Source organism: Electrophorus electricus, chromosome 3 (genome assembly GCF_041902795.1).
Source record: "Electrophorus electricus isolate QZ-2024a chromosome 3, ASM4190279v1, whole genome shotgun sequence".
Lineage (NCBI taxonomy): Eukaryota > Metazoa > Chordata > Actinopteri > Gymnotiformes > Gymnotidae > Electrophorus > Electrophorus electricus.
The window spans coordinates 10,103,858-10,129,917 of record NC_137499.1 but is presented as its reverse complement, the minus strand read 5'-3'; the positions used below and the strand labels follow the sequence as shown (position 1 = coordinate 10,129,917).

Below are 26,060 nucleotides of genomic sequence, written 5' to 3'. Positions count from 1 at the left end.
CCTTTTGTTGGGTTTCTTGTATGTCGCAACCAGCAGCAGAGCAAATGATGCAATATTAAGACCAACTTCATACATAGATTTGGTCTTTTTGTCCACGAAACACCATCATATATAATTACCAGCCCTGGGTTTCTTATATTATGAGCTTGTTTACGCATGTTCCGTCCATTTGTATCGATTATCTGAATTACGTGTGGTTAGACTTTCTCCTCTTAAAAATACAGTTCTAATGACGTTGAACACCCAGTTAAAATGGATTCACTCAACAAAGGGACTAACAGAAGACGCTTTTGGCTCGCAAATGTAGAGGAACTCCATTATCCTTTCGCTTAACAGCCGAGCGCGCTTACCGATCGTATCACAGAGAAAAGAGAGTCCCAGTATTTCTTCCACTTCTCTGAAAATAAATTCACACAACTTTGTTTTCTCTGTGATGCGATTGCTGTTCCATTGCTTTTGAAGTAACGACGAGCCACTGCAAAGAGAAAGCAGCATCAGGGTCAATATCCCTTTTCTACTGCTTTACACTCCCAAGTGTAAATGAAAGGGGTTAAAATCTTAGAAGGAGGCACTCCATTATTAGGCACATGAATGGAACAGGTGTTAGCTGAGTTATTGGTACTTGAGACTCCCAAGCTGCAGATCACCAGAGCGCGAGCACCAGGTTAAGTATGCTTTTAATGTTAAATTTCTTGACTCTGTGCAACACACCGCAAGCATCGCTAACGTCCAGCTGAACATATCAGCGTTAATGGGCTGCGAGAGCAAACGCGTGAAAAAGCAGAGTACGGTTGCCTGGCTAGCTCAGTCGGTAGAGCATGAGACTCTTAATCTCAGGGTCGTGGGTTCAAGCCCCACGTTGGGCGTGATGTTATCTCTCTTTGTCTTTCAGAGTTGAGTAGAACTATTTCAAGCAATCTAAGACTTTGCTAGTGAAAAAACAAAACACAGCAACTACCCGGTCAGCGTCCCTGGGTGGGCTTGAACCACCATCCTTTCGGTTAACAGCCGAACGCGCTAACCTATTGCGCCACAGAGACATGTGTTACTGTTTATACAGTTCACGCCAGCAGCTGAGCAAATGATGCAATATTAAGACCAAATGTAAAGGAGGAACTCCATCATCCTTTCGCTTAAGAGCCGAGCGCGCTTACCGATCGTATCACAGAGAAAAGAGTCCCAGTATTTCTTCCACTTCTCTGAAAATAAATTCACACAACCTTGTCCTGTTTGATGACTTCTGGTGTAACGAGGAGCCACTGCAACGAGAAAGGAGCATCAGGGTCAATATCGCTTTTCTGCTTGCTCTTCTCTGAATGACCTTTTGTTGGGTTTCTTGTATGTCGCAACCAGCAGCAGAGCAAATGATGCAATATTAAGACCAACTTCATACATAGATTTGGTCTTTTTGTCCACGAAACACCATCATATATAATTACCAGCCCTGGGTTTCTTATATTATGAGCTTGTTTACGCATTTTCCGTCCATTTGTTTCGATTATCTGAATTACGTGTGGTTAGACTTTCTCCTCTTAAAAATACAGTTCTAATGACGTTGAACACCCAGTTAAAATGGATTCACTCAACAAAGGGACTAACAGAAGACGCTTTTGGCTCGCAAATGTAAAGGAGGAACTCCATTATCCTTTCGCTTAACAGCCGAGCGCGCTTACCGATCGTATCACAGAGAAAAGAGAGTCCCAGTATTTCTTCCACTTCTATGAAAATAAATTCCCACAACCTTGTCCTGTTTGATGACTTCTGGTGTAACGAGGAGCCACTGCAACGAGAAAGGAGCATCAGGGTCAATATCGCTTTTCTGCTTGCTCTTCTCTGAATGACCTTTTGTTGGGTTTCTTGTATGTCGCAACCAGCAGCAGAGCAAATGATGCAATATTAAGACCAACTTCATACATAGATTTGGTCTTTTTGTCCACGAAACACCATCATATATAATTACCAGCCCTGGGTTTCTTATATTATGAGCTTGTTTACGCATGTTCCGTCCATTTGTATCGATTATCTGAATTACGTGTGGTTAGACTTTCTCCTCTTAAAAATACAGTTCTAATGACGTTGAACACCCAGTTAAAATGGATTCACTCAACAAAGGGACTAACAGAAGACGCTTTTGGCTCGCAAATGTAAAGGAGGAACTCCATCATCCTTTCGCTTAACAGCCGAGCGCGCTTACCGATCGCATCACAGAGAAAACAAAGTCCCAGTATTTCTTCCACTTCTATGAAAATAAATTCCCACAACCTTGTCCTGTTTGATGACTTCTGGTGTAACGAGGAGCCACTGCAACGAGAAAGGAGCATCAGGGTCAATATCGCTTTTCTGCTTGCTCTTCTCTGAATGACCTTTTGTTGGGTTTCTTGTATGTCGCAACCAGCAGCAGAGCAAATGATGCAATATTAAGACCAACTTCATACATAGATTTGGTCTTTTTGTCCACGAAACACCATCATATATAATTACCAGCCCTGGGTTTCTTATATTATGAGCTTGTTTACGCATGTTCCGTCCATTTGTATCGATTATCTGAATTACGTGTGGTTAGACTTTCTCCTCTTAAAAATACAGTTCTAATGACGTTGAACACCCAGTTAAAATGGATTCACTCAACAAAGGGACTAACAGAAGACGCTTTTGGCTCGCAAATGTAAAGGAGGAACTCCATTATCCTTTCGCTTAACAGCCGAGCGCGCTTACCGATCGTATCACAGAGAAAAGAGAGTCCCAGTATTTCTTCCACTCCTATGAAAATAAATTCCCACAACCTTGTCCTGTTTGATGACTTCTGGTGTAACGAGGAGCCACTGCAATGAGAAAGGAGCATCAGGGTCAATATCGCTTTTCTGCTTGCTCTTCTCTGAATGACCTTTTGTTGGGTTTCTTGTATGTCGCAACCAGCAGCAGAGCAAATGATGCAATATTAAGACCAACTTCATACATAGATTTGGTCTTTTTGTCCACGAAACACCATCATATATAATTACCAGCCCTGGGTTTCTTATATTATGAGCTTGTTTACGCATGTTCCGTCCATTTGTATCGATTATCTGAATTACGTGTGGTTAGACTTTCTCCTCTTAAAAATACAGTTCTAATGACGTTGAACACCCAGTTAAAATGGATTCACTCAACAAAGGGACTAACAGAAGACGCTTTTGGCTCGCAAATGTAAAGGAGGAACTCCATTATCCTTTCGCTTAACAGCCGAGCGCGCTTACCGATCGTATCACAGAGAAAAGAGAGTCCCAGTATTTCTTCCACTCCTATGAAAATAAATTCCCACAACCTTGTCCTGTTTGATGACTTCTGGTGTAACGAGGAGCCACTGCAACGAGAAAGGAGCATCAGGGTCAATATCGCTTTTCTGCTTGCTCTTCTCTGAATGACCTTTTGTTGGGTTTCTTGTATGTCGCAACCAGCAGCAGAGCAAATGATGCAATATTAAGACCAACTTCATACATAGATTTGGTCTTTTTGTCCACGAAACACCATCATATATAATTACCAGTCCTGGGTTTCTTATATTATGAGCTTGTTTACGCATGTTCCGTCCATTTGTATCGATTATCTGAATTACGTGTGGTTAGACTTTCTCCTCTTAAAAATACAGTTCTAATGACGTTGAACACCCAGTTAAAATGGATTCACTCAACAAAGGGACTAACAGAAGACGCTTTTGGCTCGCAAATGTAGAGGAACTCCATTATCCTTTCGCTTAACAGCCGAGCGCGCTTACCGATCGTATCACAGAGAAAAGAGAGTCCCAGTATTTCTTCCACTTCTCTGAAAATAAATTCACACAACTTTGTTTTCTCTGTGATGCGATTGCTGTTCCATTGCTTTTGAAGTAACGACGAGCTACTGCAAAGAGAAAGCAGCATCAGGGTCAATATCCCTTTTCTACTGCTTTACACTCCCAAGTGTAAATGAAAGGGGTTAAAATCTTAGAAGGAGGCACTCCATTATTAGGCACATGAATGGAACAGGTGTTAGCTGAGTTATTGGTACTTGAGACTCCCAAGCTGCAGATCACCAGAGCGCGAGCACCAGGTTAAGTATGCTTTTAATGTTAAATTTCTTGACTCTGTGCAACACACCGCAAGCATCGCTAACGTCCAGCTGAACATATCAGCGTTAATGGGCTGCGAGAGCAAACGCGTGAAAAAGCAGAGTACGGTTGCCTGGCTAGCTCAGTCGGTAGAGCATGAGACTCTTAATCTCAGGGTCGTGGGTTCAAGCCCCACGTTGGGCGTGATGTTATCTCTCTTTGTCTTTCAGAGTTGAGTAGAACTATTTCAAGCAATCTAAGACTTTGCTAGTGAAAAAACAAAACACAGCAACTACCCGGTCAGCGTCCCTGGGTGGGCTTGAACCACCATCCTTTCGGTTAACAGCCGAACGCGCTAACCTATTGCGCCACAGAGACATGTGTTACTGTTTATACAGTTCACGCCAGCAGCTGAGCAAATGATGCAATATTAAGACCAAATGTAAAGGAGGAACTCCATCATCCTTTCGCTTAAGAGCCGAGCGCGCTTACCGATCGTATCACAGAGAAAAGAGTCCCAGTATTTCTTCCACTTCTCTGAAAATAAATTCACACAACCTTGTCCTGTTTGATGACTTCTGGTGTAACGAGGAGCCACTGCAACGAGAAAGGAGCATCAGGGTCAATATCGCTTTTCTGCTTGCTCTTCTCTGAATGACCTTTTGTTGGGTTTCTTGTATGTCGCAACCAGCAGCAGAGCAAATGATGCAATATTAAGACCAACTTCATACATAGATTTGGTCTTTTTGTCCACGAAACACCATCATATATAATTACCAGCCCTGGGTTTCTTATATTATGAGCTTGTTTACGCATGTTCCGTCCATTTGTATCGATTATCTGAATTACGTGTGGTTAGACTTTCTCCTCTTAAAAATACAGTTCTAATGACGTTGAACACCCAGTTAAAATGGATTCACTCAACAAAGGGACTAACAGAAGACGCTTTTGGCTCGCAAATGTAAAGGAGGAACTCCATTATCCTTTCGCTTAACAGCCGAGCGCGCTTACCGATCGTATCACAGAGAAAAGAGAGTCCCAGTATTTCTTCCACTTCTATGAAAATAAATTCCCACAACCTTGTCCTGTTTGATGACTTCTGGTGTAACGAGGAGCCACTGCAACGAGAAAGGAGCATCAGGGTCAATATCGCTTTTCTGCTTGCTCTTCTCTGAATGACCTTTTGTTGGGTTTCTTGTATGTCGCAACCAGCAGCAGAGCAAATGATGCAATATTAAGACCAACTTCATACATAGATTTGGTCTTTTTGTCCACGAAACACCATCATATATAATTACCAGCCCTGGGTTTCTTATATTATGAGCTTGTTTACGCATGTTCCGTCCATTTGTATCGATTATCTGAATTACGTGTGGTTAGACTTTCTCCTCTTAAAAATACAGTTCTAATGACGTTGAACACCCAGTTAAAATGGATTCACTCAACAAAGGGACTAACAGAAGACGCTTTTGGCTCGCAAATGTAAAGGAGGAACTCCATTATCCTTTCGCTTAACAGCCGAGCGCGCTTACCGATCGTATCACAGAGAAAAGAGAGTCCCAGTATTTCTTCCACTTCTATGAAAATAAATTCCCACAACCTTGTCCTGTTTGATGACTTCTGGTGTAACGAGGAGCCACTGCAACGAGAAAGGAGCATCAGGGTCAATATCGCTTTTCTGCTTGCTCTTCTCTGAATGACCTTTTGTTGGGTTTCTTGTATGTCGCAACCAGCAGCAGAGCAAATGATGCAATATTAAGACCAACTTCATACATAGATTTGGTCTTTTTGTCCACGAAACACCATCATATATAATTACCAGCCCTGGGTTTCTTATATTATGAGCTTGTTTACGCATGTTCCGTCCATTTGTATCGATTATCTGAATTACGTGTGGTTAGACTTTCTCCTCTTAAAAATACAGTTCTAATGACGTTGAACACCCAGTTAAAATGGATTCACTCAACAAAGGGACTAACAGAAGACGCTTTTGGCTCGCAAATGTAAAGGAGGAACTCCATTATCCTTTCGCTTAACAGCCGAGCGCGCTTACCGATCGTATCACAGAGAAAAGAGAGTCCCAGTATTTCTTCCACTCCTATGAAAATAAATTCCCACAACCTTGTCCTGTTTGATGACTTCTGGTGTAACGAGGAGCCACTGCAACGAGAAAGGAGCATCAGGGTCAATATCGCTTTTCTGCTTGCTCTTCTCTGAATGACCTTTTGTTGGGTTTCTTGTATGTCGCAACCAGCAGCAGAGCAAATGATGCAATATTAAGACCAACTTCATACATAGATTTGGTCTTTTTGTCCACGAAACACCATCATATATAATTACCAGCCCTGGGTTTCTTATATTATGAGCTTGTTTACGCATGTTCCGTCCATTTGTATCGATTATCTGAATTACGTGTGGTTAGACTTTCTCCTCTTAAAAATACAGTTCTAATGACGTTGAACACCCAGTTAAAATGGATTCACTCAACAAAGGGACTAACAGAAGACGCTTTTGGCTCGCAAATGTAAAGGAGGAACTCCATTATCCTTTCGCTTAACAGCCGAGCGCGCTTACCGATCGTATCACAGAGAAAAGAGAGTCCCAGTATTTCTTCCACTCCTATGAAAATAAATTCCCACAACCTTGTCCTGTTTGATGACTTCTGGTGTAACGAGGAGCCACTGCAACGAGAAAGGAGCATCAGGGTCAATATCGCTTTTCTGCTTGCTCTTCTCTGAATGACCTTTTGTTGGGTTTCTTGTATGTCGCAACCAGCAGCAGAGCAAATGATGCAATATTAAGACCAACTTCATACATAGATTTGGTCTTTTTGTCCACGAAACACCATCATATATAATTACCAGTCCTGGGTTTCTTATATTATGAGCTTGTTTACGCATGTTCCGTCCATTTGTATCGATTATCTGAATTACGTGTGGTTAGACTTTCTCCTCTTAAAAATACAGTTCTAATGACGTTGAACACCCAGTTAAAATGGATTCACTCAACAAAGGGACTAACAGAAGACGCTTTTGGCTCGCAAATGTAGAGGAACTCCATTATCCTTTCGCTTAACAGCCGAGCGCGCTTACCGATCGTATCACAGAGAAAAGAGAGTCCCAGTATTTCTTCCACTTCTCTGAAAATAAATTCACACAACTTTGTTTTCTCTGTGATGCGATTGCTGTTCCATTGCTTTTGAAGTAACGACGAGCTACTGCAAAGAGAAAGCAGCATCAGGGTCAATATCCCTTTTCTACTGCTTTACACTCCCAAGTGTAAATGAAAGGGGTTAAAATCTTAGAAGGAGGCACTCCATTATTAGGCACATGAATGGAACAGGTGTTAGCTGAGTTATTGGTACTTGAGACTCCCAAGCTGCAGATCACCAGAGCGCGAGCACCAGGTTAAGTATGCTTTTAATGTTAAATTTCTTGACTCTGTGCAACACACCGCAAGCATCGCTAACGTCCAGCTGAACATATCAGCGTTAATGGGCTGCGAGAGCAAACGCGTGAAAAAGCAGAGTACGGTTGCCTGGCTAGCTCAGTCGGTAGAGCATGAGACTCTTAATCTCAGGGTCGTGGGTTCAAGCCCCACGTTGGGCGTGATGTTATCTCTCTTTGTCTTTCAGAGTTGAGTAGAACTATTTCAAGCAATCTAAGACTTTGCTAGTGAAAAAACAAAACACAGCAACTACCCGGTCAGCGTCCCTGGGTGGGCTTGAACCACCATCCTTTCGGTTAACAGCCGAACGCGCTAACCTATTGCGCCACAGAGACATGTGTTACTGTTTATACAGTTCACGCCAGCAGCTGAGCAAATGATGCAATATTAAGACCAAATGTAAAGGAGGAACTCCATCATCCTTTCGCTTAAGAGCCGAGCGCGCTTACCGATCGTATCACAGAGAAAAGAGTCCCAGTATTTCTTCCACTTCTCTGAAAATAAATTCACACAACCTTGTCCTGTTTGATGACTTCTGGTGTAACGAGGAGCCACTGCAACGAGAAAGGAGCATCAGGGTCAATATCGCTTTTCTGCTTGCTCTTCTCTGAATGACCTTTTGTTGGGTTTCTTGTATGTCGCAACCAGCAGCAGAGCAAATGATGCAATATTAAGACCAACTTCATACATAGATTTGGTCTTTTTGTCCACGAAACACCATCATATATAATTACCAGCCCTGGGTTTCTTATATTATGAGCTTGTTTACGCATGTTCCGTCCATTTGTATCGATTATCTGAATTACGTGTGGTTAGACTTTCTCCTCTTAAAAATACAGTTCTAATGACGTTGAACACCCAGTTAAAATGGATTCACTCAACAAAGGGACTAACAGAAGACGCTTTTGGCTCGCAAATGTAAAGGAGGAACTCCATTATCCTTTCGCTTAACAGCCGAGCGCGCTTACCGATCGTATCACAGAGAAAAGAGAGTCCCAGTATTTCTTCCACTTCTATGAAAATAAATTCCCACAACCTTGTCCTGTTTGATGACTTCTGGTGTAACGAGGAGCCACTGCAACGAGAAAGGAGCATCAGGGTCAATATCGCTTTTCTGCTTGCTCTTCTCTGAATGACCTTTTGTTGGGTTTCTTGTATGTCGCAACCAGCAGCAGAGCAAATGATGCAATATTAAGACCAACTTCATACATAGATTTGGTCTTTTTGTCCACGAAACACCATCATATATAATTACCAGCCCTGGGTTTCTTATATTATGAGCTTGTTTACGCATGTTCCGTCCATTTGTATCGATTATCTGAATTACGTGTGGTTAGACTTTCTCCTCTTAAAAATACAGTTCTAATGACGTTGAACACCCAGTTAAAATGGATTCACTCAACAAAGGGACTAACAGAAGACGCTTTTGGCTCGCAAATGTAAAGGAGGAACTCCATTATCCTTTCGCTTAACAGCCGAGCGCGCTTACCGATCGTATCACAGAGAAAAGAGAGTCCCAGTATTTCTTCCACTTCTATGAAAATAAATTCCCACAACCTTGTCCTGTTTGATGACTTCTGGTGTAACGAGGAGCCACTGCAACGAGAAAGGAGCATCAGGGTCAATATCGCTTTTCTGCTTGCTCTTCTCTGAATGACCTTTTGTTGGGTTTCTTGTATGTCGCAACCAGCAGCAGAGCAAATGATGCAATATTAAGACCAACTTCATACATAGATTTGGTCTTTTTGTCCACGAAACACCATCATATATAATTACCAGCCCTGGGTTTCTTATATTATGAGCTTGTTTACGCATGTTCCGTCCATTTGTATCGATTATCTGAATTACGTGTGGTTAGACTTTCTCCTCTTAAAAATACAGTTCTAATGACGTTGAACACCCAGTTAAAATGGATTCACTCAACAAAGGGACTAACAGAAGACGCTTTTGGCTCGCAAATGTAAAGGAGGAACTCCATTATCCTTTCGCTTAACAGCCGAGCGCGCTTACCGATCGTATCACAGAGAAAAGAGAGTCCCAGTATTTCTTCCACTCCTATGAAAATAAATTCCCACAACCTTGTCCTGTTTGATGACTTCTGGTGTAACGAGGAGCCACTGCAACGAGAAAGGAGCATCAGGGTCAATATCGCTTTTCTGCTTGCTCTTCTCTGAATGACCTTTTGTTGGGTTTCTTGTATGTCGCAACCAGCAGCAGAGCAAATGATGCAATATTAAGACCAACTTCATACATAGATTTGGTCTTTTTGTCCACGAAACACCATCATATATAATTACCAGCCCTGGGTTTCTTATATTATGAGCTTGTTTACGCATGTTCCGTCCATTTGTATCGATTATCTGAATTACGTGTGGTTAGACTTTCTCCTCTTAAAAATACAGTTCTAATGACGTTGAACACCCAGTTAAAATGGATTCACTCAACAAAGGGACTAACAGAAGACGCTTTTGGCTCGCAAATGTAGAGGAACTCCATTATCCTTTCGCTTAACAGCCGAGCGCGCTTACCGATCGTATCACAGAGAAAAGAGAGTCCCAGTATTTCTTCCACTTCTCTGAAAATAAATTCACACAACTTTGTTTTCTCTGTGATGCGATTGCTGTTCCATTGCTTTTGAAGTAACGACGAGCCACTGCAAAGAGAAAGCAGCATCAGGGTCAATATCCCTTTTCTACTGCTTTACACTCCCAAGTGTAAATGAAAGGGGTTAAAATCTTAGAAGGAGGCACTCCATTATTAGGCACATGAATGGAACAGGTGTTAGCTGAGTTATTGGTACTTGAGACTCCCAAGCTGCAGATCACCAGAGCGCGAGCACCAGGTTAAGTATGCTTTTAATGTTAAATTTCTTGACTCTGTGCAACACACCGCAAGCATCGCTAACGTCCAGCTGAACATATCAGCGTTAATGGGCTGCGAGAGGAAACGCGTGAAAAAGCAGAGTACGGTTGCCTGGCTAGCTCAGTCGGTAGAGCATGAGACTCTTAATCTCAGGGTCGTGGGTTCAAGCCCCACGTTGGGCGTGATGTTATCTCTCTTTGTCTTTCAGAGTTGAGTAGAACTATTTCAAGCAATCTAAGACTTTGCTAGTGAAAAAACAAAACACAGCAACTACCCGGTCAGCGTCCCTGGGTGGGCTTGAACCACCATCCTTTCGGTTAACAGCCGAACACGCTAACCTATTGCGCCACAGAGACATGTGTTACTGTTTATACAGTTCACGCCAGCAGCTGAGCAAATGATGCAATATTAAGACCAAATGTAAAGGAGGAACTCCATCATCCTTTCGCTTAAGAGCCGAGCGCGCTTACCGATCGTATCACAGAGAAAAGAGTCCCAGTATTTCTTCCACTTCTCTGAAAATAAATTCACACAACCTTGTCCTGTTTGATGACTTCTGGTGTAACGAGGAGCCACTGCAACGAGAAAGGAGCATCAGGGTCAATATCGCTTTTCTGCTTGCTCTTCTCTGAATGACCTTTTGTTGGGTTTCTTGTATGTCGCAACCAGCAGCAGAGCAAATGATGCAATATTAAGACCAACTTCATACATAGATTTGGTCTTTTTGTCCACGAAACACCATCATATATAATTACCAGCCCTGGGTTTCTTATATTATGAGCTTGTTTACGCATGTTCCGTCCATTTGTATCGATTATGTGAATTACATGTGGTTAGACTTTCTCCTCTTAAAAATACAGTTCTAATGACGTTGAACACCCAGTTAAAATGGATTCACTCAACAAAGGGACTAACAGAAGACGCTTTTGGCTCGCAAATGTAAAGGAGGAACTCCATCATCCTTTCGCTTAACAGCCGAGCGCGCTTACCGATCGCATCACAGAGAAAACAAAGTCCCAGTATTTCTTCCACTTCTATGAAAATAAATTCCCACAACCTTGTCCTGTTTGATGACTTCTGGTGTAACGAGGAGCCACTGCAACGAGAAAGGAGCATCAGGGTCAATATCGCTTTTCTGCTTGCTCTTCTCTGAATGACCTTTTGTTGGGTTTCTTGTATGTCGCAACCAGCAGCAGAGCAAATGATGCAATATTAAGACCAACTTCATACATAGATTTGGTCTTTTTGTCCACGAAACACCATCATATATAATTACCAGCCCTGGGTTTCTTATATTATGAGCTTGTTTACGCATGTTCCGTCCATTTGTATCGATTATCTGAATTACGTGTGGTTAGACTTTCTCCTCTTAAAAATACAGTTCTAATGACGTTGAACACCCAGTTAAAATGGATTCACTCAACAAAGGGACTAACAGAAGACGCTTTTGGCTCGCAAATGTAAAGGAGGAACTCCATTATCCTTTCGCTTAACAGCCGAGCGCGCTTACCGATCGTATCACAGAGAAAAGAGAGTCCCAGTATTTCTTCCACTTCTATGAAAATAAATTCCCACAACCTTGTCCTGTTTGATGACTTCTGGTGTAACGAGGAGCCACTGCAACGAGAAAGGAGCATCAGGGTCAATATCGCTTTTCTGCTTGCTCTTCTCTGAATGACCTTTTGTTGGGTTTCTTGTATGTCGCAACCAGCAGCAGAGCAAATGATGCAATATTAAGACCAACTTCATACATAGATTTGGTCTTTTTGTCCACGAAACACCATCATATATAATTACCAGCCCTGGGTTTCTTATATTATGAGCTTGTTTACGCATGTTCCGTCCATTTGTATCGATTATCTGAATTACGTGTGGTTAGACTTTCTCCTCTTAAAAATACAGTTCTAATGACGTTGAACACCCAGTTAAAATGGATTCACTCAACAAAGGGACTAACAGAAGACGCTTTTGGCTCGCAAATGTAAAGGAGGAACTCCATTATCCTTTCGCTTAACAGCCGAGCGCGCTTACCGATCGTATCACAGAGAAAAGAGAGTCCCAGTATTTCTTCCACTTCTATGAAAATAAATTCCCACAACCTTGTCCTGTTTGATGACTTCTGGTGTAACGAGGAGCCACTGCAACGAGAAAGGAGCATCAGGGTCAATATCGCTTTTCTGCTTGCTCTTCTCTGAATGACCTTTTGTTGGGTTTCTTGTATGTCGCAACCAGCAGCAGAGCAAATGATGCAATATTAAGACCAACTTCATACATAGATTTGGTCTTTTTGTCCACGAAACACCATCATATATAATTACCAGCCCTGGGTTTCTTATATTATGAGCTTGTTTACGCATGTTCCGTCCATTTGTATCGATTATCTGAATTACGTGTGGTTAGACTTTCTCCTCTTAAAAATACAGTTCTAATGACGTTGAACACCCAGTTAAAATGGATTCACTCAACAAAGGGACTAACAGAAGACGCTTTTGGCTCGCAAATGTAAAGGAGGAACTCCATCATCCTTTCGCTTAACAGCCGAGCGCGCTTACCGATCGCATCACAGAGAAAACAAAGTCCCAGTATTTCTTCCACTTCTATGAAAATAAATTCCCACAACCTTGTCCTGTTTGATGACTTCTGGTGTAACGAGGAGCCACTGCAACGAGAAAGGAGCATCAGGGTCAATATCGCTTTTCTGCTTGCTCTTCTCTGAATGACCTTTTGTTGGGTTTCTTGTATGTCGCAACCAGCAGCAGAGCAAATGATGCAATATTAAGACCAACTTCATACATAGATTTGGTCTTTTTGTCCACGAAACACCATCATATATAATTACCAGCCCTGGGTTTCTTATATTATGAGCTTGTTTACGCATGTTCCGTCCATTTGTATCGATTATCTGAATTACGTGTGGTTAGACTTTCTCCTCTTAAAAATACAGTTCTAATGACGTTGAACACCCAGTTAAAATGGATTCACTCAACAAAGGGACTAACAGAAGACGCTTTTGGCTCGCAAATGTAAAGGAGGAACTCCATTATCCTTTCGCTTAACAGCCGAGCGCGCTTACCGATCGTATCACAGAGAAAAGAGAGTCCCAGTATTTCTTCCACTTCTATGAAAATAAATTCCCACAACCTTGTCCTGTTTGATGACTTCTGGTGTAACGAGGAGCCACTGCAACGAGAAAGGAGCATCAGGGTCAATATCGCTTTTCTGCTTGCTCTTCTCTGAATGACCTTTTGTTGGGTTTCTTGTATGTCGCAACCAGCAGCAGAGCAAATGATGCAATATTAAGACCAACTTCATACATAGATTTGGTCTTTTTGTCCACGAAACACCATCATATATAATTACCAGCCCTGGGTTTCTTATATTATGAGCTTGTTTACGCATGTTCCGTCCATTTGTATCGATTATCTGAATTACGTGTGGTTAGACTTTCTCCTCTTAAAAATACAGTTCTAATGACGTTGAACACCCAGTTAAAATGGATTCACTCAACAAAGGGACTAACAGAAGACGCTTTTGGCTCGCAAATGTAAAGGAGGAACTCCATTATCCTTTCGCTTAACAGCCGAGCGCGCTTACCGATCGTATCACAGAGAAAAGAGAGTCCCAGTATTTCTTCCACTTCTATGAAAATAAATTCCCACAACCTTGTCCTGTTTGATGACTTCTGGTGTAACGAGGAGCCACTGCAACGAGAAAGGAGCATCAGGGTCAATATCGCTTTTCTGCTTGCTCTTCTCTGAATGACCTTTTGTTGGGTTTCTTGTATGTCGCAACCAGCAGCAGAGCAAATGATGCAATATTAAGACCAACTTCATACATAGATTTGGTCTTTTTGTCCACGAAACACCATCATATATAATTACCAGCCCTGGGTTTCTTATATTATGAGCTTGTTTACGCATGTTCCGTCCATTTGTATCGATTATCTGAATTACGTGTGGTTAGACTTTCTCCTCTTAAAAATACAGTTCTAATGACGTTGAACACCCAGTTAAAATGGATTCACTCAACAAAGGGACTAACAGAAGACGCTTTTGGCTCGCAAATGTAAAGGAGGAACTCCATTATCCTTTCGCTTAACAGCCGAGCGCGCTTACCGATCGTATCACAGAGAAAAGAGAGTCCCAGTATTTCTTCCACTTCTATGAAAATAAATTCCCACAACCTTGTCCTGTTTGATGACTTCTGGTGTAACGAGGAGCCACTGCAACGAGAAAGGAGCATCAGGGTCAATATCGCTTTTCTGCTTGCTCTTCTCTGAATGACCTTTTGTTGGGTTTCTTGTATGTCGCAACCAGCAGCAGAGCAAATGATGCAATATTAAGACCAACTTCATACATAGATTTGGTCTTTTTGTCCACGAAACACCATCATATATAATTACCAGCCCTGGGTTTCTTATATTATGAGCTTGTTTACGCATGTTCCGTCCATTTGTATCGATTATCTGAATTACGTGTGGTTAGACTTTCTCCTCTTAAAAATACAGTTCTAATGACGTTGAACACCCAGTTAAAATGGATTCACTCAACAAAGGGACTAACAGAAGACGCTTTTGGCTCGCAAATGTAAAGGAGGAACTCCATTATCCTTTCGCTTAACAGCCGAGCGCGCTTACCGATCGTATCACAGAGAAAAGAGAGTCCCAGTATTTCTTCCACTCCTATGAAAATAAATTCCCACAACCTTGTCCTGTTTGATGACTTCTGGTGTAACGAGGAGCCACTGCAACGAGAAAGGAGCATCAGGGTCAATATCGCTTTTCTGCTTGCTCTTCTCTGAATGACCTTTTGTTGGGTTTCTTGTATGTCGCAACCAGCAGCAGAGCAAATGATGCAATATTAAGACCAACTTCATACATAGATTTGGTCTTTTTGTCCACGAAACACCATCATATATAATTACCAGTCCTGGGTTTCTTATATTATGAGCTTGTTTACGCATGTTCCGTCCATTTGTATCGATTATCTGAATTACGTGTGGTTAGACTTTCTCCTCTTAAAAATACAGTTCTAATGACGTTGAACACCCAGTTAAAATGGATTCACTCAACAAAGGGACTAACAGAAGACGCTTTTGGCTCGCAAATGTAGAGGAACTCCATTATCCTTTCGCTTAACAGCCGAGCGCGCTTACCGATCGTATCACAGAGAAAAGAGAGTCCCAGTATTTCTTCCACTTCTCTGAAAATAAATTCACACAACTTTGTTTTCTCTGTGATGCGATTGCTGTTCCATTGCTTTTGAAGTAACGACGAGCTACTGCAAAGAGAAAGCAGCATCAGGGTCAATATCCCTTTTCTACTGCTTTACACTCCCAAGTGTAAATGAAAGGGGTTAAAATCTTAGAAGGAGGCACTCCATTATTAGGCACATGAATGGAACAGGTGTTAGCTGAGTTATTGGTACTTGAGACTCCCAAGCTGCAGATCACCAGAGCGCGAGCACCAGGTTAAGTATGCTTTTAATGTTAAATTTCTTGACTCTGTGCAACACACCGCAAGCATCGCTAACGTCCAGCTGAACATATCAGCGTTAATGGGCTGCGAGAGCAAACGCGTGAAAAAGCAGAGTACGGTTGCCTGGCTAGCTCAGTCGGTAGAGCATGAGACTCTTAATCTCAGGGTCGTGGGTTCAAGCCCCACGTTGGGCGTGATGTTATCTCTCTTTGTCTTTAAGAGTTGAGTAGAACTATTTCAAGCAATCTAAGACTTTGCTAGTGAAAAAACAAAACACAGCAACTACCCGGTCAGCGTCCCTGGGTGGGCTTGAACCACCATCCTTTCGGTTAACAGCCGAACGCGCTAACCTATTGCGCCACAGAGACATGTGTTACTGTTTATACAGTTCACGCCAGCAGCTGAGCAAATGATGCAATATTAAGACCAAATGTAAAGGAGGAACTCCATCATCCTTTCGCTTAAGAGCCGAGCGCGCTTACCGATCGCATCACAGAGAAAACAAAGTCCCAGTATTTCTTCCACTTCTATGAAAATAAATTCCCACAACCTTGTCCTGTTTGATGACTTCTGGTGTAACGAGGAGCCACTGCAACGAGAAAGGAGCATCAGGGTCAATATCGCTTTTCTGCTTGCTCTTCTCTGAATGACCTTTTGTTGGGTTTCTTGTATGTCGCAACCAGCAGCAGAGCAAATGATGCAATATTAAGACCAACTTCATACATAGATTTGGTCTTTTTGTCCACGAAACACCATCATATATAATTACCAGCCCTGGGTTTCTTATATTATGAGCTTGTTTACGCATGTTCCGTCCATTTGTATCGATTATCTGAATTACGTGTGGTTAGACTTTCTCCTCTTAAAAATACAGTTCTAATGACGTTGAACACCCAGTTAAAATGGATTCACTCAACAAAGGGACTAACAGAGGACGCTTTTGGCTCGCAAATGTAAAGGAGGAACTCCATTATCCTTTCGCTTAACAGCCGAGCGCGCTTACCGATCGTATCACAGAGAAAAGAGAGTCCCAGTATTTCTTCCACTCCTATGAAAATAAATTCCCACAACCTTGTCCTGTTTGATGACTTCTGGTGTAACGAGGAGCCACTGCAACGAGAAAGGAGCATCAGGGTCAATATCGCTTTTCTGCTTGCTCTTCTCTGAATGACCTTTTGTTGGGTTTCTTGTATGTCGCAACCAGCAGCAGAGCAAATGATGCAATATTAAGACCAACTTCATACATAGATTTGGTCTTTTTGTCCACGAAACACCATCATATATAATTACCAGCCCTGGGTTTCTTATATTATGAGCTTGTTTACGCATGTTCCGTCCATTTGTATCGACTATCTGAATTACGTGTGGTTAGACTTTCTCCTCTTAAAAATACAGTTCTAATGACGTTGAACACCCAGTTAAAATGGATTCACTCAACAAAGGGACTAACAGAAGACGCTTTTGGCTCGCAAATGTAAAGGAGGAACTCCATTATCCTTTCGCTTAACAGCCGAGCGCGCTTACCGATCGTATCACAGAGAAAAGAGTCCCAGTATTTCTTCCACTTCTCTGAAAATAAATTCACACAACCTTGTCCTGTTTGATGACTTCTGGTGTAACGAGGAGCCACTGCAACGAGAAAGGAGCATCAGGGTCAATATCGCTTTTCTGCTTGCTCTTCTCTGAATGACCTTTTGTTGGGTTTCTTGTATGTCGCAACCAGCAGCAGAGCAAATGATGCAATATTAAGACCAACTTCATACATAGATTTGGTCTTTTTGTCCACGAAACACCATCATATATAATTACCAGCCCTGGGTTTCTTATATTATGAGCTTGTTTACGCATGTTCCGTCCATTTGTATCGATTATCTGAATTACGTGTGGTTAGACTTTCTCCTCTTAAAAATACAGTTCTAATGACGTTGAACACCCAGTTAAAATGGATTCACTCAACAAAGGGACTAACAGAAGACGCTTTTGGCTCGCAAATGTAAAGGAGGAACTCCATCATCCTTTCGCTTAACAGCCGAGCGCGCTTACCGATCGCATCACAGAGAAAACAAAGTCCCAGTATTTCTTCCACTTCTATGAAAATAAATTCCCACAACCTTGTCCTGTTTGATGACTTCTGGTGTAACGAGGAGCCACTGCAACGAGAAAGGAGCATCAGGGTCAATATCGCTTTTCTGCTTGCTCTTCTCTGAATGACCTTTTGTTGGGTTTCTTGTATGTCGCAACCAGCAGCAGAGCAAATGATGCAATATTAAGACCAACTTCATACATAGATTTGGTCTTTTTGTCCACGAAACACCATCATATATAATTACCAGCCCTGGGTTTCTTATATTATGAGCTTGTTTACGCATGTTCCGTCCATTTGTATCGATTATCTGAATTACGTGTGGTTAGACTTTCTCCTCTTAAAAATACAGTTCTAATGACGTTGAACACCCAGTTAAAATGGATTCACTCAACAAAGGGACTAACAGAAGACGCTTTTGGCTCGCAAATGTAAAGGAGGAACTCCATTATCCTTTCGCTTAACAGCCGAGCGCGCTTACCGATCGTATCACAGAGAAAAGAGAGTCCCAGTATTTCTTCCACTTCTATGAAAATAAATTCCCACAACCTTGTCCTGTTTGATGACTTCTGGTGTAACGAGGAGCCACTGCAACGAGAAAGGAGCATCAGGGTCAATATCGCTTTTCTGCTTGCTCTTCTCTGAATGACCTTTTGTTGGGTTTCTTGTATGTCGCAACCAGCAGCAGAGCAAATGATGCAATATTAAGACCAACTTCATACATAGATTTGGTCTTTTTGTCCACGAAACACCATCATATATAATTACCAGCCCTGGGTTTCTTATATTATGAGCTTGTTTACGCATGTTCCGTCCATTTGTATCGATTATCTGAATTACGTGTGGTTAGACTTTCTCCTCTTAAAAATACAGTTCTAATGACGTTGAACACCCAGTTAAAATGGATTCACTCAACAAAGGGACTAACAGAAGACGCTTTTGGCTCGCAAATGTAAAGGAGGAACTCCATTATCCTTTCGCTTAACAGCCGAGCGCGCTTACCGATCGTATCACAGAGAAAAGAGAGTCCCAGTATTTCTTCCACTCCTATGAAAATAAATTCCCACAACCTTGTCCTGTTTGATGACTTCTGGTGTAACGAGGAGCCACTGCAACGAGAAAGGAGCATCAGGGTCAATATCGCTTTTCTGCTTGCTCTTCTCTGAATGACCTTTTGTTGGGTTTCTTGTATGTCGCAACCAGCAGCAGAGCAAATGATGCAATATTAAGACCAACTTCATACATAGATTTGGTCTTTTTGTCCACGAAACACCATCATATATAATTACCAGCCCTGGGTTTCTTATATTATGAGCTTGTTTACGCATGTTCCGTCCATTTGTATCGATTATCTGAATTACGTGTGGTTAGACTTTCTCCTCTTAAAAATACAGTTCTAATGACGTTGAACACCCAGTTAAAATGGATTCACTCAACAAAGGGACTAACAGAAGACGCTTTTGGCTCGCAAATGTAGAGGAACTCCATTATCCTTTCGCTTAACAGCCGAGCGCGCTTACCGATCGTATCACAGAGAAAAGAGAGTCCCAGTATTTCTTCCACTTCTCTGAAAATAAATTCACACAACTTTGTTTTCTCTGTGATGCGATTGCTGTTCCATTGCTTTTGAAGTAACGACGAGCCACTGCAAAGAGAAAGCAGCATCAGGGTCAATATCCCTTTTCTACTGCTTTACACTCCCAAGTGTAAATGAAAGGGGTTAAAATCTTAGAAGGAGGCACTCCATTATTAGGCACATGAATGGAACAGGTGTTAGCTGAGTTATTGGTACTTGAGACTCCCAAGCTGCAGATCACCAGAGCGCGAGCACCAGGTTAAGTATGCTTTTAATGTTAAATTTCTTGACTCTGTGCAACACACCGCAAGCATCGCTAACGTCCAGCTGAACATATCAGCGTTAATGGGCTGCGAGAGCAAACGCGTGAAAAAGCAGAGTACGGTTGCCTGGCTAGCTCAGTCGGTAGAGCATGAGACTCTTAATCTCAGGGTCGTGGGTTCAAGCCCCACGTTGGGCGTGATGTTATCTCTCTTTGTCTTTCAGAGTTGAGTAGAACTATTTCAAGCAATCTAAGACTTTGCTAGTGAAAAAACAAAACACAGCAACTACCCGGTCAGCGTCCCTGGGTGGGCTTGAACCACCATCCTTTCGGTTAACAGCCGAACGCGCTAACCTATTGCGCCACAGAGACATGTGTTACTGTTTATACAGTTCACGCCAGCAGCTGAGCAAATGATGCAATATTAAGACCAAATGTAAAGGAGGAACTCCATTATCCTTTCGCTTAACAGCCGAGCGCGCTTACCGATCGTATCACAGAGAAAAGAGAGTCCCAGTATTTCTTCCACTCCTATGAAAATAAATTCCCACAACCTTGTCCTGTTTGATGACTTCTGGTGTAACGAGGAGCCACTGCAACGAGAAAGGAGCATCAGGGTCAATATCGCTTTTCTGCTTGCTCTTCTCTGAATGACCTTTTGTTGGGTTTCTTGTATGTCGCAACCAGCAGCAGAGCAAATGATGCAATATTAAGACCAACTTCATACATAGATTTGGTCTTTTTGTCCACGAAACACCATCATATATAATTACCAGTCCTGGGTTTCTTATATCATGAGCTTGTTTACGCATGTTCCGTCCATTTGTATCGATTATCTGAATTACGTGTGGTTAGACTTTCTCCTCTTAAAAATACAGTTCTAATGACGTTGAACACCCAGTTAAAATGGATTCACTCAACAAAGGGACTAACAGAAGACGCTTTTGGCTCGCAAATGTAGAGGAACTCCATTATCCTTTCACTTAACAGCCGAGCGCGCTTACCGATCGTATCACAGAGAAAAGAGAGTCCCAGTATTTCTTCCACTTCTCTGAAAATAAATTCACACAACTTTGTTTTCTCTGTGATGCGATTGCTGTTCCATTGCTTTTGAAGTAACGACGAGCTACTGCAAAGAGAAAGCAGCATCAGGGTCAATATCCCTTTTCTACTGCTTTACACTCCCAAGTGTAAATGAAAGGGGTTAAAATCTTAGAAGGAGGCACTCCATTATTAGGCACATGAATGGAACAGGTGTTAGCTGAGTTATTGGTACTTGAGACTCCCAAGCTGCAGATCACCAGAGCGCGAGCACCAGGTTAAGTATGCTTTTAATGTTAAATTTCTTGACTCTGTGCAACACACCGCAAGCATCGCTAACGTCCAGCTGAACATATCAGCGTTAATGGGCTGCGAGAGCAAACGCGTGAAAAAGCAGAGTACGGTTGCCTGGCTAGCTCAGTCGGTAGAGCATGAGACTCTTAATCTCAGGGTCGTGGGTTCAAGCCCCACGTTGGGCGTGATGTTATCTCTCTTTGTCTTTCAGAGTTGAGTAGAACTATTTCAAGCAATCTAAGACTTTGCTAGTGAAAAAACAAAACACAGCAACTACCCGGTCAGCGTCCCTGGGTGGGCTTGAACCACCATCCTTTCGGTTAACAGCCGAACGCGCTAACCTATTGCGCCACAGAGACATGTGTTACTGTTTATACAGTTCACGCCAGCAGCTGAGCAAATGATGCAATATTAAGACCAAATGTAAAGGAGGAACTCCATCATCCTTTCGCTTAAGAGCCGAGCGCGCTTACCGATCGCATCACAGAGAAAACAAAGTCCCAGTATTTCTTCCACTTCTATGAAAATAAATTCCCACAACCTTGTCCTGTTTGATGACTTCTGGTGTAACGAGGAGCCACTGCAACGAGAAAGGAGCATCAGGGTCAATATCGCTTTTCTGCTTGCTCTTCTCTGAATGACCTTTTGTTGGGTTTCTTGTATGTCGCAACCAGCAGCAGAGCAAATGATGCAATATTAAGACCAACTTCATACATAGATTTGGTCTTTTTGTCCACGAAACACCATCATATATAATTACCAGCCCTGGGTTTCTTATATTATGAGCTTGTTTACGCATGTTCCGTCCATTTGTATCGATTATCTGAATTACGTGTGGTTAGACTTTGTCCTCTTAAAAATACAGTTCTAATGACGTTGAACACCCAGTTAAAATGGATTCACTCAACAAAGGGACTAACAGAAGACGCTTTTGGCTCGCAAATGTAAAGGAGGAACTCCATTATCCTTTCGCTTAACAGCCGAGCGCGCTTACCGATCGTATCACAGAGAAAAGAGAGTCCCAGTATTTCTTCCACTCCTATGAAAATAAATTCCCACAACCTTGTCCTGTTTGATGACTTCTGGTGTAACGAGGAGCCACTGCAACGAGAAAGGAGCATCAGGGTCAATATCGCTTTTCTGCTTGCTCTTCTCTGAATGACCTTTTGTTGGGTTTCTTGTATGTCGCAACCAGCAGCAGAGCAAATGATGCAATATTAAGACCAAATTCATACATAGATTTGGTCTTTTTGTCCACGAAACACCATCATATATAATTACCAGCCCTGGGTTTCTTATATTATGAGCTTGTTTACGCATGTTCCGTCCATTTGTATCGACTATCTGAATTACGTGTGGTTAGACTTTCTCCTCTTAAAAATACAGTTCCAATGACGTTGAACACCCAGTTAAAATGGATTCACTCAACAAAGGGACTAACAGAAGACGCTTTTGGCTCGCAAATGTAAAGGAGGAACTCCATTATCCTTTCGCTTAACAGCCGAGCGCGCTTACCGATCGTATCACAGAGAAAAGAGTCCCAGTATTTCTTCCACTTCTCTGAAAATAAATTCACACAACCTTGTCCTGTTTGATGACTTCTGGTGTAACGAGGAGCCACTGCAACGAGAAAGGAGCATCAGGGTCAATATCGCTTTTCTGCTTGCTCTTCTCTGAATGACCTTTTGTTGGGTTTCTTGTATGTCGCAACCAGCAGCAGAGCAAATGATGCAATATTAAGACCAACTTCATACATAGATTTGGTCTTTTTGTCCACGAAACACCATCATATATAATTACCAGCCCTGGGTTTCTTATATTATGAGCTTGTTTACGCATGTTCCGTCCATTTGTATCGATTATCTGAATTACGTGTGGTTAGACTTTCTCCTCTTAAAAATACAGTTCTAATGACGTTGAACACCCAGTTAAAATGGATTCACTCAACAAAGGGACTAACAGAAGACGCTTTTGGCTCGCAAATGTAAAGGAGGAACTCCATTATCCTTTCGCTTAACAGCCGAGCGCGCTTACCGATCGTATCACAGAGAAAAGAGAGTCCCAGTATTTCTTCCACTCCTATGAAAATAAATTCCCACAACCTTGTCCTGTTTGATGACTTCTGGTGTAACGAGGAGCCACTGCAACGAGAAAGGAGCATCAGGGTCAATATCGCTTTTCTGCTTGCTCTTCTCTGAATGACCTTTTGTTGGGTTTCTTGTATGTCGCAACCAGCAGCAGAGCAAATGATGCAATATTAAGACCAACTTCATACATAGATTTGGTCTTTTTGTCCACGAAACACCATCATATATAATTACCAGCCCTGGGTTTCTTATATTATGAGCTTGTTTACGCATGTTCCGTCCATTTGTATCGACTATCTGAATTACGTGTGGTTAGACTTTCTCCTCTTAAAAATACAGTTCTAATGACGTTGAACACCCAGTTAAAATGGATTCACTCAACAAAGGGACTAACAGAAGACGCTTTTGGCTCGCAAATGTAAAGGAGGAACTCCATTATCCTTTCGCTTAACAGCCGAGCGCGCTTACCGATCGTATCACAGAGAAAAGAGTCCCAGTATTTCTTCCACTTCTCTGAAAATAAATTCACACAACCTTGTCCTGTTTGATGACTTCTGGTGTAACGAGGAGCCACTGCAACGAGAAAGGAGCATCAGGGTCAATATCGCTTTTCTGCTTGCTCTTCTCTGAATGACCTTTTGTTGGGTTTCTTGTATGTCGCAACCAGCAGCAGAGCAAATGATGCAATATTAAGACCAACTTCATACATAGATTTGGTCTTTTTGTCCACGAAACACCATCATATATAATTACCAGCCCTGGGTTTCTTATATTATGAGCTTGTTTACGCATGTTCCGTCCATTTGTATCGATTATCTGAATTACGTGTGGTTAGACTTTCTCCTCTTAAAAATACAGTTCTAATGACGTTGAACACCCAGTTAAAATGGATTCACTCAACAAAGGGACTAACAGAAGACGCTTTTGGCTCGCAAATGTAAAGGAGGAACTCCATTATCCTTTCGCTTAACAGCCGAGCGCGCTTACCGATCGTATCACAGAGAAAAGAGAGTCCCAGTATTTCTTCCACTTCTATGAAAATAAATTCCCACAACCTTGTCCTGTTTGATGACTTCTGGTGTAACGAGGAGCCACTGCAACGAGAAAGGAGCATCAGGGTCAATATCGCTTTTCTGCTTGCTCTTCTCTGAATGACCTTTTGTTGGGTTTCTTGTATGTCGCAACCAGCAGCAGAGCAAATGATGCAATATTAAGACCAACTTCATACATAGATTTGGTCTTTTTGTCCACGAAACACCATCATATATAATTACCAGCCCTGGGTTTCTTATATTATGAGCTTGTTTACGCATGTTCCGTCCATTTGTATCGATTATCTGAATTACGTGTGGTTAGACTTTCTCCTCTTAAAAATACAGTTCTAATGACGTTGAACACCCAGTTAAAATGGATTCACTCAACAAAGGGACTAACAGAAGACGCTTTTGGCTCGCAAATGTAAAGGAGGAACTCCATCATCCTTTCGCTTAACAGCCGAGCGCGCTTACCGATCGCATCACAGAGAAAACAAAGTCCCAGTATTTCTTCCACTTCTATGAAAATAAATTCCCACAACCTTGTCCTGTTTGATGACTTCTGGTGTAACGAGGAGCCACTGCAACGAGAAAGGAGCATCAGGGTCAATATCGCTTTTCTGCTTGCTCTTCTCTGAATGACCTTTTGTTGGGTTTCTTGTATGTCGCAACCAGCAGCAGAGCAAATGATGCAATATTAAGACCAACTTCATACATAGATTTGGTCTTTTTGTCCACGAAACACCATCATATATAATTACCAGCCCTGGGTTTCTTATATTATGAGCTTGTTTACGCATGTTCCGTCCATTTGTATCGATTATCTGAATTACGTGTGGTTAGACTTTCTCCTCTTAAAAATACAGTTCTAATGACGTTGAACACCCAGTTAAAATGGATTCACTCAACAAAGGGACTAACAGAAGACGCTTTTGGCTCGCAAATGTAAAGGAGGAACTCCATTATCCTTTCGCTTAACAGCCGAGCGCGCTTACCGATCGTATCACAGAGAAAAGAGAGTCCCAGTATTTCTTCCACTCCTATGAAAATAAATTCCCACAACCTTGTCCTGTTTGATGACTTCTGGTGTAACGAGGAGCCACTGCAACGAGAAAGGAGCATCAGGGTCAATATCGCTTTTCTGCTTGCTCTTCTCTGAATGACCTTTTGTTGGGTTTCTTGTATGTCGCAACCAGCAGCAGAGCAAATGATGCAATATTAAGACCAACTTCATACATAGATTTGGTCTTTTTGTCCACGAAACACCATCATATATAATTACCAGCCCTGGGTTTCTTATATTATGAGCTTGTTTACGCATGTTCCGTCCATTTGTATCGACTATCTGAATTACGTGTGGTTAGACTTTCTCCTCTTAAAAATACAGTTCTAATGACGTTGAACACCCAGTTAAAATGGATTCACTCAACAAAGGGACTAACAGAAGACGCTTTTGGCTCGCAAATGTAAAGGAGGAACTCCATTATCCTTTCGCTTAACAGCCGAGCGCGCTTACCGATCGTATCACAGAGAAAAGAGTCCCAGTATTTCTTCCACTTCTCTGAAAATAAATTCACACAACCTTGTCCTGTTTGATGACTTCTGGTGTAACGAGGAGCCACTGCAACGAGAAAGGAGCATCAGGGTCAATATCGCTTTTCTGCTTGCTCTTCTCTGAATGACCTTTTGTTGGGTTTCTTGTATGTCGCAACCAGCAGCAGAGCAAATGATGCAATATTAAGACCAACTTCATACATAGATTTGGTCTTTTTGTCCACGAAACACCATCATATATAATTACCAGCCCTGGGTTTCTTATATTATGAGCTTGT

General features: G+C 42.0%; 14 non-coding genes across 14 annotated transcripts; 7 read left to right on the top strand and 7 right to left on the bottom strand.

Moving 5' to 3' along the window:
* The first annotated feature begins 793 nt into the window (after positions 1–793).
* On the top strand, positions 794–866 carry trnak-cuu (transfer RNA lysine (anticodon CUU)). Its single transcript has one exon. It is a non-coding gene; the product is annotated as a tRNA-Lys (tRNA).
* A 100-nt stretch (positions 867–966) lies between these two features.
* On the bottom strand, positions 967–1,040 carry trnan-guu (transfer RNA asparagine (anticodon GUU)). Its single transcript has one exon. It is a non-coding gene; the product is annotated as a tRNA-Asn (tRNA).
* Positions 1,041–4,197: 3,157 nt separating this feature from the next.
* trnak-cuu (transfer RNA lysine (anticodon CUU)) lies at positions 4,198–4,270 on the top strand. Its single transcript has one exon. It is a non-coding gene; the product is annotated as a tRNA-Lys (tRNA).
* Positions 4,271–4,370: 100 nt separating this feature from the next.
* trnan-guu (transfer RNA asparagine (anticodon GUU)) lies at positions 4,371–4,444 on the bottom strand. The gene has a single exon. It is a non-coding gene; the product is annotated as a tRNA-Asn (tRNA).
* A 3,157-nt stretch (positions 4,445–7,601) lies between these two features.
* On the top strand, positions 7,602–7,674 carry trnak-cuu (transfer RNA lysine (anticodon CUU)). Its single transcript has one exon. It is a non-coding gene; the product is annotated as a tRNA-Lys (tRNA).
* A 100-nt stretch (positions 7,675–7,774) lies between these two features.
* On the bottom strand, positions 7,775–7,848 carry trnan-guu (transfer RNA asparagine (anticodon GUU)). Its single transcript has one exon. It is a non-coding gene; the product is annotated as a tRNA-Asn (tRNA).
* Positions 7,849–10,484: 2,636 nt separating this feature from the next.
* On the top strand, positions 10,485–10,557 carry trnak-cuu (transfer RNA lysine (anticodon CUU)). Its single transcript has one exon. It is a non-coding gene; the product is annotated as a tRNA-Lys (tRNA).
* A 100-nt stretch (positions 10,558–10,657) lies between these two features.
* On the bottom strand, positions 10,658–10,731 carry trnan-guu (transfer RNA asparagine (anticodon GUU)). The gene has a single exon. It is a non-coding gene; the product is annotated as a tRNA-Asn (tRNA).
* A 5,241-nt stretch (positions 10,732–15,972) lies between these two features.
* Positions 15,973–16,045, top strand: trnak-cuu (transfer RNA lysine (anticodon CUU)). The gene has a single exon. It is a non-coding gene; the product is annotated as a tRNA-Lys (tRNA).
* A 100-nt stretch (positions 16,046–16,145) lies between these two features.
* trnan-guu (transfer RNA asparagine (anticodon GUU)) lies at positions 16,146–16,219 on the bottom strand. Its single transcript has one exon. It is a non-coding gene; the product is annotated as a tRNA-Asn (tRNA).
* A 3,678-nt stretch (positions 16,220–19,897) lies between these two features.
* On the top strand, positions 19,898–19,970 carry trnak-cuu (transfer RNA lysine (anticodon CUU)). The gene has a single exon. It is a non-coding gene; the product is annotated as a tRNA-Lys (tRNA).
* A 100-nt stretch (positions 19,971–20,070) lies between these two features.
* Positions 20,071–20,144, bottom strand: trnan-guu (transfer RNA asparagine (anticodon GUU)). Its single transcript has one exon. It is a non-coding gene; the product is annotated as a tRNA-Asn (tRNA).
* Positions 20,145–21,219: 1,075 nt separating this feature from the next.
* trnak-cuu (transfer RNA lysine (anticodon CUU)) lies at positions 21,220–21,292 on the top strand. The gene has a single exon. It is a non-coding gene; the product is annotated as a tRNA-Lys (tRNA).
* A 100-nt stretch (positions 21,293–21,392) lies between these two features.
* trnan-guu (transfer RNA asparagine (anticodon GUU)) lies at positions 21,393–21,466 on the bottom strand. The gene has a single exon. It is a non-coding gene; the product is annotated as a tRNA-Asn (tRNA).
* Between the last annotated feature and the right edge of the window lie 4,594 nt (positions 21,467–26,060).